Source organism: Ictidomys tridecemlineatus, chromosome Y, assembly GCF_052094955.1.
Source record: "Ictidomys tridecemlineatus isolate mIctTri1 chromosome Y, mIctTri1.hap1, whole genome shotgun sequence".
Classification (NCBI taxonomy): domain Eukaryota; kingdom Metazoa; phylum Chordata; class Mammalia; order Rodentia; family Sciuridae; genus Ictidomys; species Ictidomys tridecemlineatus.
The window spans coordinates 12,389,656-12,399,783 of record NC_135494.1 but is presented as its reverse complement, the minus strand read 5'-3'; the positions used below and the strand labels follow the sequence as shown (position 1 = coordinate 12,399,783).

The 10,128-nt window shown below is 33.9% G+C and overlaps 1 pseudogene; it reads right to left on the bottom strand.

Moving 5' to 3' along the window:
• Window positions 1–9,182: 9,182 nt before the first annotated feature.
• LOC144371838 (large ribosomal subunit protein eL24 pseudogene) lies at window positions 9,183–9,728 on the bottom strand (annotated as a pseudogene).
• Between the last annotated feature and the right edge of the window lie 400 nt (window positions 9,729–10,128).

Below are 10,128 nucleotides of genomic sequence, written 5' to 3'. Positions count from 1 at the left end.
TCTGTGATCTACTCATATATCATGGTACAGTTTGTCTGTCTTTTAATTGTCCTTTTTATTATAACATTTTTAATTATTAGTAAGACTTCTAACATTCATCTTTAAGTATACCACATCAATTCTAAATGCAAACTTACTAACAAGTCACATTGTAGAGCTTGTACATACATGTTGGATTCATTAATACCAAAGAAGTGAATATGTTACACAGAACCAGTGCAATTGTTTTTACTACACCTTGATAACTGTGAAAGTTTGTCCACCTGGTTTGTTAATGAGTTTGAAATAACTGGAAAAAAAGTGACTGTGGATCACCCTATTTTCCCTTATCCTCAGCTGGAGAGATGGGCTGATACAGTGAAGTACCTTGAGTAACAAAGCTGTCTTCTTTCTATATTTAAGTCTAATTCTGGTTGGACATTAATGTGTGGTCTCCCTGGGTTTTATCATTTTCCCTTTTTTTACTTACGTGTGGATAGGACATGGTCACATTGTACCCAAGTTTCTCTTAGCTCCCATATTTCATTGGCCCACTGGACTTCTATGTTGATGGGAATAAAATCTCAGTATGCATGAGGTGGCCAAATGCGATATACCTGCAGGTTACATTTGTGTGCTGTGTTCATACCTGTGGTCCATTGTCTTCTTTGAATTTACTTATGAAAAGTAAGTAGTAAGATATAATCAATAAAAATTATGATAGCAATAGCACAATATTCAATAAAGGACAGGTCCACTTTGAGAAGGAATCCTGACTGTGTAGAAGAGCATCATGGGGCTAGGCCTCCTTTCTCTGTCTTCTGCCTCCTCCTTTCTCTCCAACATTCTTCCCTCCCTCCATCACTTGCTTCCTTCATTCCTCTCTTGCACAATAGTAAGAACACTAAGTAGGATATATGTACTCTGAAAACATATATAAGTGAACATTATAGTATTGTAAAGTGTAAGTACAGAAGTATTCTGCAAATATCTAGAAGTTGTTTATCTTATACAATTAAACTTTTATATTCATTGAAGATTAGCACCCATTTTACCTGAACCACCTTCCTTTGGAAACAACATACTACTCTGTTTCCTTTTGTTTTTGCCACTAGGGATTGAATCCACAGCACTTAACCACTGAGCCACATCCCCAGAGTTTTTATTTATTTATTTATTTATTTTTAATTTAGAGATACAATCTCACTCAGTTGCTTGCTTAGTGCCTGGCTAACTTGATGAGGCTGATTCTTAACTTGTGATCTTGCCACCTCAGCTTCTCAAACCACTGGTATTCAAGGTATGTCCCAATGTGCCCAGCTCCTGTACTGGTTTTCATAGGGATTTTTGTGTGTGTGTTTTAGACTTTATACTCTTTTCAGGTGATGTGTAAGTAATTTCTATCATTCTAACAGTTAAATCATTTCCATGACCATGAATTAGTGTGCTGTGTAGAAGCTTTTTGTTTAATAAAATTATACTAGTCTGTTTATGGTTCTGTCCTCTGTCGTTTTACTGTCATAGCCAAAGCACCATTTCCTAAAGCAATGTTGTAAAGTGTTTCTTCTGTGTTTTCTTTTATATTTTGCTCACAAACTTATGCTCTTCTTTCTGTCTTTTTTTTTTAAATTTAGATTGAAAAATAGCAACTTCATTTGCTTATGTGGTATAGCATGATATTTTGATTCATGCAACACTGTGTAGTGATCAAATCAGAGTAAAGTTTATATTTGTCACCTTAGTAGGATGGGAAGAGATTAGTAAATGAAACCCAAGCATTTTCTTCCAGGAATTTTACAGACTCACATCTCACTGTTATATATATATATTTTTTTCTGACTTGATGTTTTGATATGGTGTAAGAAAAGTCTTGGTTTTCTTTCTTCCCCATGTGGACATAGAGTGTCCTCAGCACCATTTGTTAAAGAGACTATCCTTTATCCATTCTGTATTATTGATCCCCTTCTTAAAGATGATTGTGAAGTGAATTTCTGGGTTTATCCTTGTTCTTTTTTCTGTGCATTGGTCTGTACGTTGCCTTCTATTTCAGCACAACAGTGTTTTAATTTTTATAGTTTGCAATTTGTTTGATTCTATCTTTTTGGCATTTGTTACAATTATCTATACATAATAGTATAATGCATTGGCACAGCATACATAAATGGAGTATAACTTCTCGTTTTTCTTGTTGTACATGATGTAGAATTACACCAGTCTTGTAATTATATAAGTATGCAGGGTAATAATATCTGATCCATTTCATTATCCTTCAAAACCTCATACCTCTTTTTCTCCCTACTCTTTTCTCTTTCTAATCCAAAGTGCATTTAATCTTCCCTAGTCCCTTTGATTGTGAGTTAGCATCTGCACACCAGATAAAATATTCAGCACTTGGAACATTTTAATTGGTTTTTTAGTTTAGCATGGTATCCTCAATTTCCATTCATTTGCTGGCAAGTGGCATAATTTCATTCTTTTTAGGGTTGAGTAATATTCCATACACACATAACCCCCACACACACACATATGTGTGTGTATTTGTGTGTGTGTGTGTATGTATATGTGTATGTGTGTATGTATATGTGTATGTGTATATATATATATATATATATATATATATATATATATATATCACATTTTATTTATGTATTCTTCTGTTAAAGGGAGCTAGGTTGGTTCACTAGTTTAGACATTGTGAAATGACCTACTCTACATTGATGTGACCACCAGCAATGTATGAGTGTACTTTTTCTCCTATATCCTCATGAACACTATTATTGCTTGTATTCTTGATAATTGCCATTATGACTACATTCTATTGAAATGAAGTATTGAAATAGTTTTGATTTGGATTTCTCTAATTGCTAAAAATGATGGTCTTTTTTATATGTTTTTTGATCAATTGTATTTCTTCTTGTATGAAGTGTCTGTTCAGTTCCTTAGTCCATTTATTGATGGGTTATGTCTCTTTTTTGGCATCAAGATTGTTTAGCTCTTCATATATCTTGGAGATTACTGCTCTATTTGATGTGTGTGTGACCCCCTTCTTGAGGGGCGGGTTAGTGGCGGGAGGCTTGGGCTCCCAGTACTTGAAGAGGATGTGGCCCTGCCGACCCCCTCCCTGAGGATGCCCAAGACACAGGACACGGAGAGAGCATGGTCCCCAGGGATATCTCCTGGGGTTCCCAGAACTTGAAGAGGGCACTCTGGACTTTGACAAGCTGGACCCCCTGCTCCTTATGGGTTGAGCAAATGACGCCCCCTTCATGCTGCCTCTGTTCCTTCTCCAGCTACCTCTGTTGCCCATGCTTCCCTGTGTTGCACAAACCTGAGCGCCCTGGCTGCTCCTGTGTAAGCGAGCTCTTGGGGAGCAGCCTCCAGCCTGACTTTTATTTTATTTATTTATGTTTCTAATAGGGAAGAAACAGTTGTGTGTGCATGTGTGTTGTGTTTGTTTTTGAAAGAAATGTGAAGAAGAAGAAAAAATACTATGCCTTTTCCTTGCTCTGGCTACCCCCTCCTGTCCTTCTGACACCCCTGCCCCCTGCCCTTTTGTTCTTTTGTTTTTGTTTTTGTTTTGCTGTGGGTCCACATTCCTGTTTGTAATCCTTTGTTCTCCCAGTTTTCTGTTTTCAGAATAAGTTTCCCTTGTGTTTAGGATAGACAGCTTTTATAGATATATCTCTATTATACATAGTTTTCTAGTGTTTTGACCATGTATTTAGTCAAATGCTTTTCCTGCAATTATTGAGATAATTTTCTAATTCTTGCCTTTACATCTATTTACTTGAAAAATGTTTATTTATTTTCATGTGTTGAACAAACCCTGCATCACTGGGACAAACCCTACTAATCATGTTGTAATATCTTTTTAATATAATTTTGTATGTTGCTTGCCATAATTTTAATGAGAATTATTACATTTTTGTTCATCAGAAATACTGGTCTGAAATATTCTTTTCTTGATTTGTCTTTATCTGGTTTTTGCATCAGGTTAATAATAGTTTCATAGAAGGAGGTTAGAAGGTTTTGCTATTTTATTTTTCATAAAATAATTTTAGAAAAATTGGTGTTCATTCTTCTTTCAACTTCTTGTACAACTGGGCTGATAATTCCTCTGATACTGGGTTTATCTTAGTTGTTAGGCTTGTGATAAACCTGGCTTTGGAGAATCAATGTAGTACACTCAAGACTTCAGGCTTTAGAGGAGAAATGACTACCCTAACATTAGCTTGCTTTGACAAATGTTAGTTGTCAAAAAACAATATATTTTTAAACATTTTTTGTTTTTGCCAGGAGAGGACTGACACCTGCAAGACTCCTTTCTTTAAAAATGTGTGTGTGTGTGTGTGTGTCTCCAGAGTTTTGTGGTCACTTAGTAAAACTGCATTAAATAACACAGCCATGACTCCAATTTGGGTATTTTACTCAAGGTTTTTAGCCCAGATCTTAAATTTTTGATCCAAAGAACACTTAAAGTAGCTATAATTTCTATCAGAGTATCTACATGGAAGTATAAAATGATGGGGTAAAATATTTTAATAATCTAACTCTCCAATATTATCAAATTTATTTCCAATGGAATTTAATGTTATTCATACTCTTGACATAATGCTCCTGAAATAAAGGTAAAAAGCTTTGAAATAAATAAAACACATGAGGATCACTCAAGGAAAGTGACAGAGTCCCATGGGAGCAGGATGTCTATCATGAAATGCTTCTGAATTAAAAGCTAAGTTCCATGAGAAGTGGAATCAACAATTTTCGTGCACGCACACACATTTGGATAATTACTATAGTAAAATATTTAGGTGTTTGTAAAGTAGGAGAATATAAGAAAAGATCACAGTGTTAAGAAATAGGAAAATAAGGGAAGCACTATCATAAACATCATGCTGAATTTAGCTGGAAATCCAAATGTGAAGCCTATAGATGTTTTGTAGAAAGCAATGAAGTTAAGCAAATAGACCATCAGTTCTCTTGCTGCTGAGGACAGAATAGAAGGCAATAGTTTACACACATATTTTTTAATAAATTCAATAAAAATTCTTCATTTCAAGGGAAACTAATAAACCAGGCTGTGGTAGAAGAAACTGTCAAGTTGAACTTGTTAAACGGTTCTTCACACATCTATGACTGAGAAAGGAAAATGACAATTTCCCATGAATAAATTCAGTAATAACAGAAAGTCTTCTCAGATAAATGGCTACACTTTGAATAATGCTGCAGTATTCCTTAACTCTGGTTAACATCTAGAATAGTCACTCAGTGCCTGAAAGACTCATGGGTACAAAGTAGGTACCCAGGGCTTTGAGTTTTCTTCAAGAAAATTTTTCTTTTTTTCCCAAGCTTTGGCCATCCTGATATCAATGTATAGATTGAGATATTTGGGGCAAAGTTGTACTCTGATGATCCAATTACCTTTCTCTTTAAAACTACCAAAAAAAACTTCTATACAAAATGCTTACTTTAAGAGTAGAGGAAGGAGAATAGGGAGAAGAAGAAGGGAGAGAAGAGGAGGAACTGGAGCCTGAAATGGAGTAAATTATATCCCATGCATTTATGATTATGTAAAAACAAACCCAACTATTATGTAAAATAATACAAGCAAAAAGTATATATGTAGAGGATGAAGTTGGGACTCAGTGGTACAGCACTTGCCTAGCATGTGTGAGATACTGGGTTTTATTCTCAGCACCACATATAAATAAATGAATAAATAAAGATCCATCAAAAAAAGAAAAGAAAATGCTTACTTTACTTGAACATCCAAAGTCTGCTGTCATTCATGAAATGAATTTAAATTGTTTTTGAAAAACATATTTCTTTAAAGTTTTCAGTGAACAAAATCATTCTTTGGTATTTGGGTAAAAAATAAGTAAAAATTCACTTGAAAGTTTAAATATTTTTCAAGAAAAGACAAAATAATTTTAAATTATCATAAACTGCTTTTATTACAGAAAAGTCAGTAATATGATAGAAAATAATTTGTTTTTTATTTCTGTTGTCATGTTTCGTTTTCTTTTTCTTTTCTTTCTTTTTTTTTTTGTGTTCCTAGCAAAACAATGTAAGGCCTCTCACTATACCCCAGATATATATGGCTTGGTGTATAAGAATATAAATTTTTATAAATCCCAAACTAATGTTTCATGTGAGTGTGTATACTCTTACAATATATTTTCAGGTCTTTCAATTGAAAACAGTTTAGAGTAATGATACCCTATATAAATGGATATGCTTCTCATAGAGCTTTATTTTCCAAATGACTAGTTTCTGAGAAGTAAATATGAAGAATGAACTGAGACATCTTCTCTTAGAAAGAAATGAAGGAAGGGATGGAAAATGAGAAAAAAGAAGAAAATAACCAATGAAATGAGGAAGGAAGAAAGTAGACAAGAGAGAAAGGAAGGAAGAAATTTAACTAATGGTTTTTCTCATTTGGGAATGGAGATAGGTTAAAGCACCTTCTTCCTGAGGCAGCCACTTTTTCTTTCAATTTCCCCTTTCCATTGTAGTCTATCTTCTCATTCTCTCACCCTCATCATATTGAATATTTAGCAGATATACATTGTCATTATGAACCAATCTGTGCTTGAAGATAATTTCTTCAGCTACTGTACAGTCCAGCTTGTCCATGAGCATGTAGTTTAAAAACTGTGGAAAAAAATATTGATGCCAGTCATGCAGGATTTTCTATTTCCCATTCTAGAAACCAAAATGAGAACCTCTTCTCTGTTAACCTTGTCTGAGAAATGTAAGGGAAGGTCCTGACTGGCCCTGATCATGTCCAACTCTACTAAATATTGTTGTGAGCATAATGGAACTTGATCTGGAAAGATATGACTCACAGACCATGTTATCTGTTTCTGGTAGGTTAGTGTTAGTAACTACCATAGCTCAGAATTGGAAGATCAACATGGGAAGTGTTAAGTATTATTTTAAAAAATGAAGAAAGATTATGGAGCTCTCAGTATCACCAAATGCCTATTATTTATCTGATCAATAGGACTGTGTTTCTCAGTAATATCACCCACAATTTATCTGCCCCTTAATGTGTATCATCAAACCCCTTTACTTGGACTATCTTCATTTATTTCAACCAGAAGTATATTGGGTAAGAAAAAGAAACTAATCTCATTTTATAGGTAGCGTATTGGAAGTGAGGTGGACTTAAAAAATATATCAGATAATTTTCTCATGAATATGAGTTTAGTAAAATAAGTTTAGAACATCTTTTTATTAGTATTTTATGATTTACTATCTGTGGAGCAGAGTGATAAATAATTATTTTTATTGATGTATAAGCATCTTTTTAATGTAAGGTACTAGTTTATTCACTAAGGGCTTATGTTCACTGTTCTCTAAGAAGATAATTAAAACAGAAAAAAATAGATTTTCTTGAATTTCTTGTTGGAAAATATCAGCAAAACTTTGCAGAAAAATGTGAAAAAAAAGAAAGAAAGAAAGAAAGAAAGGGTTTTTGGAAATTATTAATTATCAGTACAAATATTATTGTTGAGGGCCAGTTCTAGGGCCAGATATTTTTGAGGCTAGAAATATCACCAAGCCTTCTTTGATTGTTTTAATGAACAGACTTTATTTTAAGGAGAGTTGTAGATTTACAGAAAAATGAATCATAGAGGACCATGTTCCCATATGCCTTCCCTATTCAGAGTTTCTACTAATATTTTTTTGTATATTACTGACAAACATTTGATGTAAGTACAAAATCAAAATATTTTGCCAATAGTGATGGTACTAAATAATTATTAATGGCAATAATTTAGTTATATATTAATAAATTTTACAATTTTTAAAGCATTGAGAAAGAATAATGTTAATTTTCATCATAATGGCATCTTTCAGAGTAGCTTCACCATGCCAAAAGTTCCTGTTCTTCACCTCTTTAACATCTACTCTGGCTGATTTCTTGGCAATGTTTACCATTTTTAATGTTTGACTTTTCCAGAATGTCATAAATTTGGAATGACACGAATATGGCATTTTAGACAATATATTCTTTCTGGCAATATGTATTAATGATGCCTCCATGTGTATTCATGTTTGATAGTAAATTCATTTTATGAAATTTTTTGAGTGACCCTCCAGTGTTTGGATGTATCAAAGTGTTTACATTAATAAGAGGTAAATGGCTACTGAAATCTCTCTTAGCTGCTTCCTTTTCTTGGCAATCATGAGTGAAGAAGTTGTGGACCTTTGTATCTTGGTTTTGTGGACACTTGTATGTGGACATAGCTTTCAATTCCATCAAATTAACACTGAGAAATACAATTAGCGGGCCATATTAAGTGTATATTGTGATTTTTAAGAAGCTACCAAACTGTCTTCCAGAGTTGCTGTCCAATTTTGCTATCTCAACAGCAATGTATGAGAGTTCTTCTTGTTCCCTATCTTTGACAGCTTTTGATATTGTCAGGTATAAAATTTTATAAATTTTTATAAGTCTGTTTAATTTGTAATTTCTTTTTTTTCTCCCGAAGCCTATTTATTATACCCAACAATTAGAATAATGCCTGAATTTTACATGCACAAGAAAGAAAATTAGTAATCCATTAACTTGGATAATTGGGGATGAAGAAAATGTTGACATGCACCATAATTTTACCTTGAGAAAGCTTGTTTAAGACATGGCTTATGCATTGTTGTATCCTTGCAACTCAGCACAGTTGGGCAGACAATAAAGACATCTATAGAGTACAAACCTGTTCACAAATTATAATAATTTCTTATCTCATTACACATTTATTGATCATAAGGCTACTGAGCAGTTTTATTTTATTTGGCACAGCTCTTTCAAAAGTCCTAGCTCAACAAACTAGGACTGGGAATAGGTAAAATATACTCTTATTCAGTGTCCCTGGTTTCAGAGACAGAATATATAGCCAAAATAGAAAGGGGGATGCTATTTTCTGAGAGCAAGAGATTAATACAGCTATCAATTTTTGGCACCATCAAATCAGATAATAGCAAATGGTGGGAGAAGGGGGGTCCCAATGTATAAGTCAAACCCAATAAAAAAACAAATGTGCCCGTCATGGATAGATAAATGACAGGAAAAGAGCATTTGAATAGTAAACTTTGATTAAATCTATGCAAGATTCCACTACTTTCAGTCGCTGTAGTGTGTCCTAAACACATCAAAGCAAAGCTAGCATTAAATCATACATCTTTATTGCCTTATTTTAACATTTTTTCAATTAAAAGGGTTACATCTTTATTTTAAAATCTCATCTGCCAATTAACCATTTTCCACCAACTTGGGGAGCAGAAAACGTCTCAGGTTTCACAGTCTTTTTCTGAGGTGTTGCCTTTGTGGGAGTCTTAGCAGCAGCCATTGCCATCTTTTTAAATGCCTGCTTAGCCTTTTTGTTTGTTTGTTTGTTTTGCTTCCTTGGCAGCCTAAGAGCTTGCTTTCATTGAGCCTTTTAAACTTCTGGTTTCTGATTCCTCTTGGCCATGATATTCATAAGGAATGCACCAGTGATGGCCCTCTGAAATTTGGCTTCAGGTTGGGTTTTCTTCTTTTTAATTTCTTCTGACTGGCCTTTTTTGTGCTTTCTTCTGTAGAGGACAGTACAGTTTAGCTGCTGAGGATTCCTCTTGGATAAGAAAGCCAACTCATATTTTGCATTAAGAAACTGGAAAACCTTTCCATCAGTCCTTGCATAGTGACTCCTGAATATGGGGTATATCTTGTACCCACTAAAACTGCACAGCTTGACCTTCATGGTGGTGGCTGCTCTGTAATTTCTTAATGACATATAATATTCAGCATCTTTCCCTATGCTTTCCAAATATATAGTTTTTTTCTGAGGAATATATTTATTTCTTTCATTCAAATTTAAAACAATTGTATTAGGGTAATACTGAAATACAATAAACTATACACATATAATTCATACATTGTCATGTTTGCAGATACCTATTTACCAGTGTAACAATGACCACAATCAAGTTTTTAACATTGATAGTTTATGCAGATGGGTCTTGGTGCCCTGTTGTATTTCTACCTCTTGTTTCCTCCTCCAAGGGGGGGGGGGGTACAAAATAAAACAAAAACAAAAAACAAAACAAAACAAAACAAACATAAAATCCTGACTTTGTATTGTGATACATGATACAGTAAAT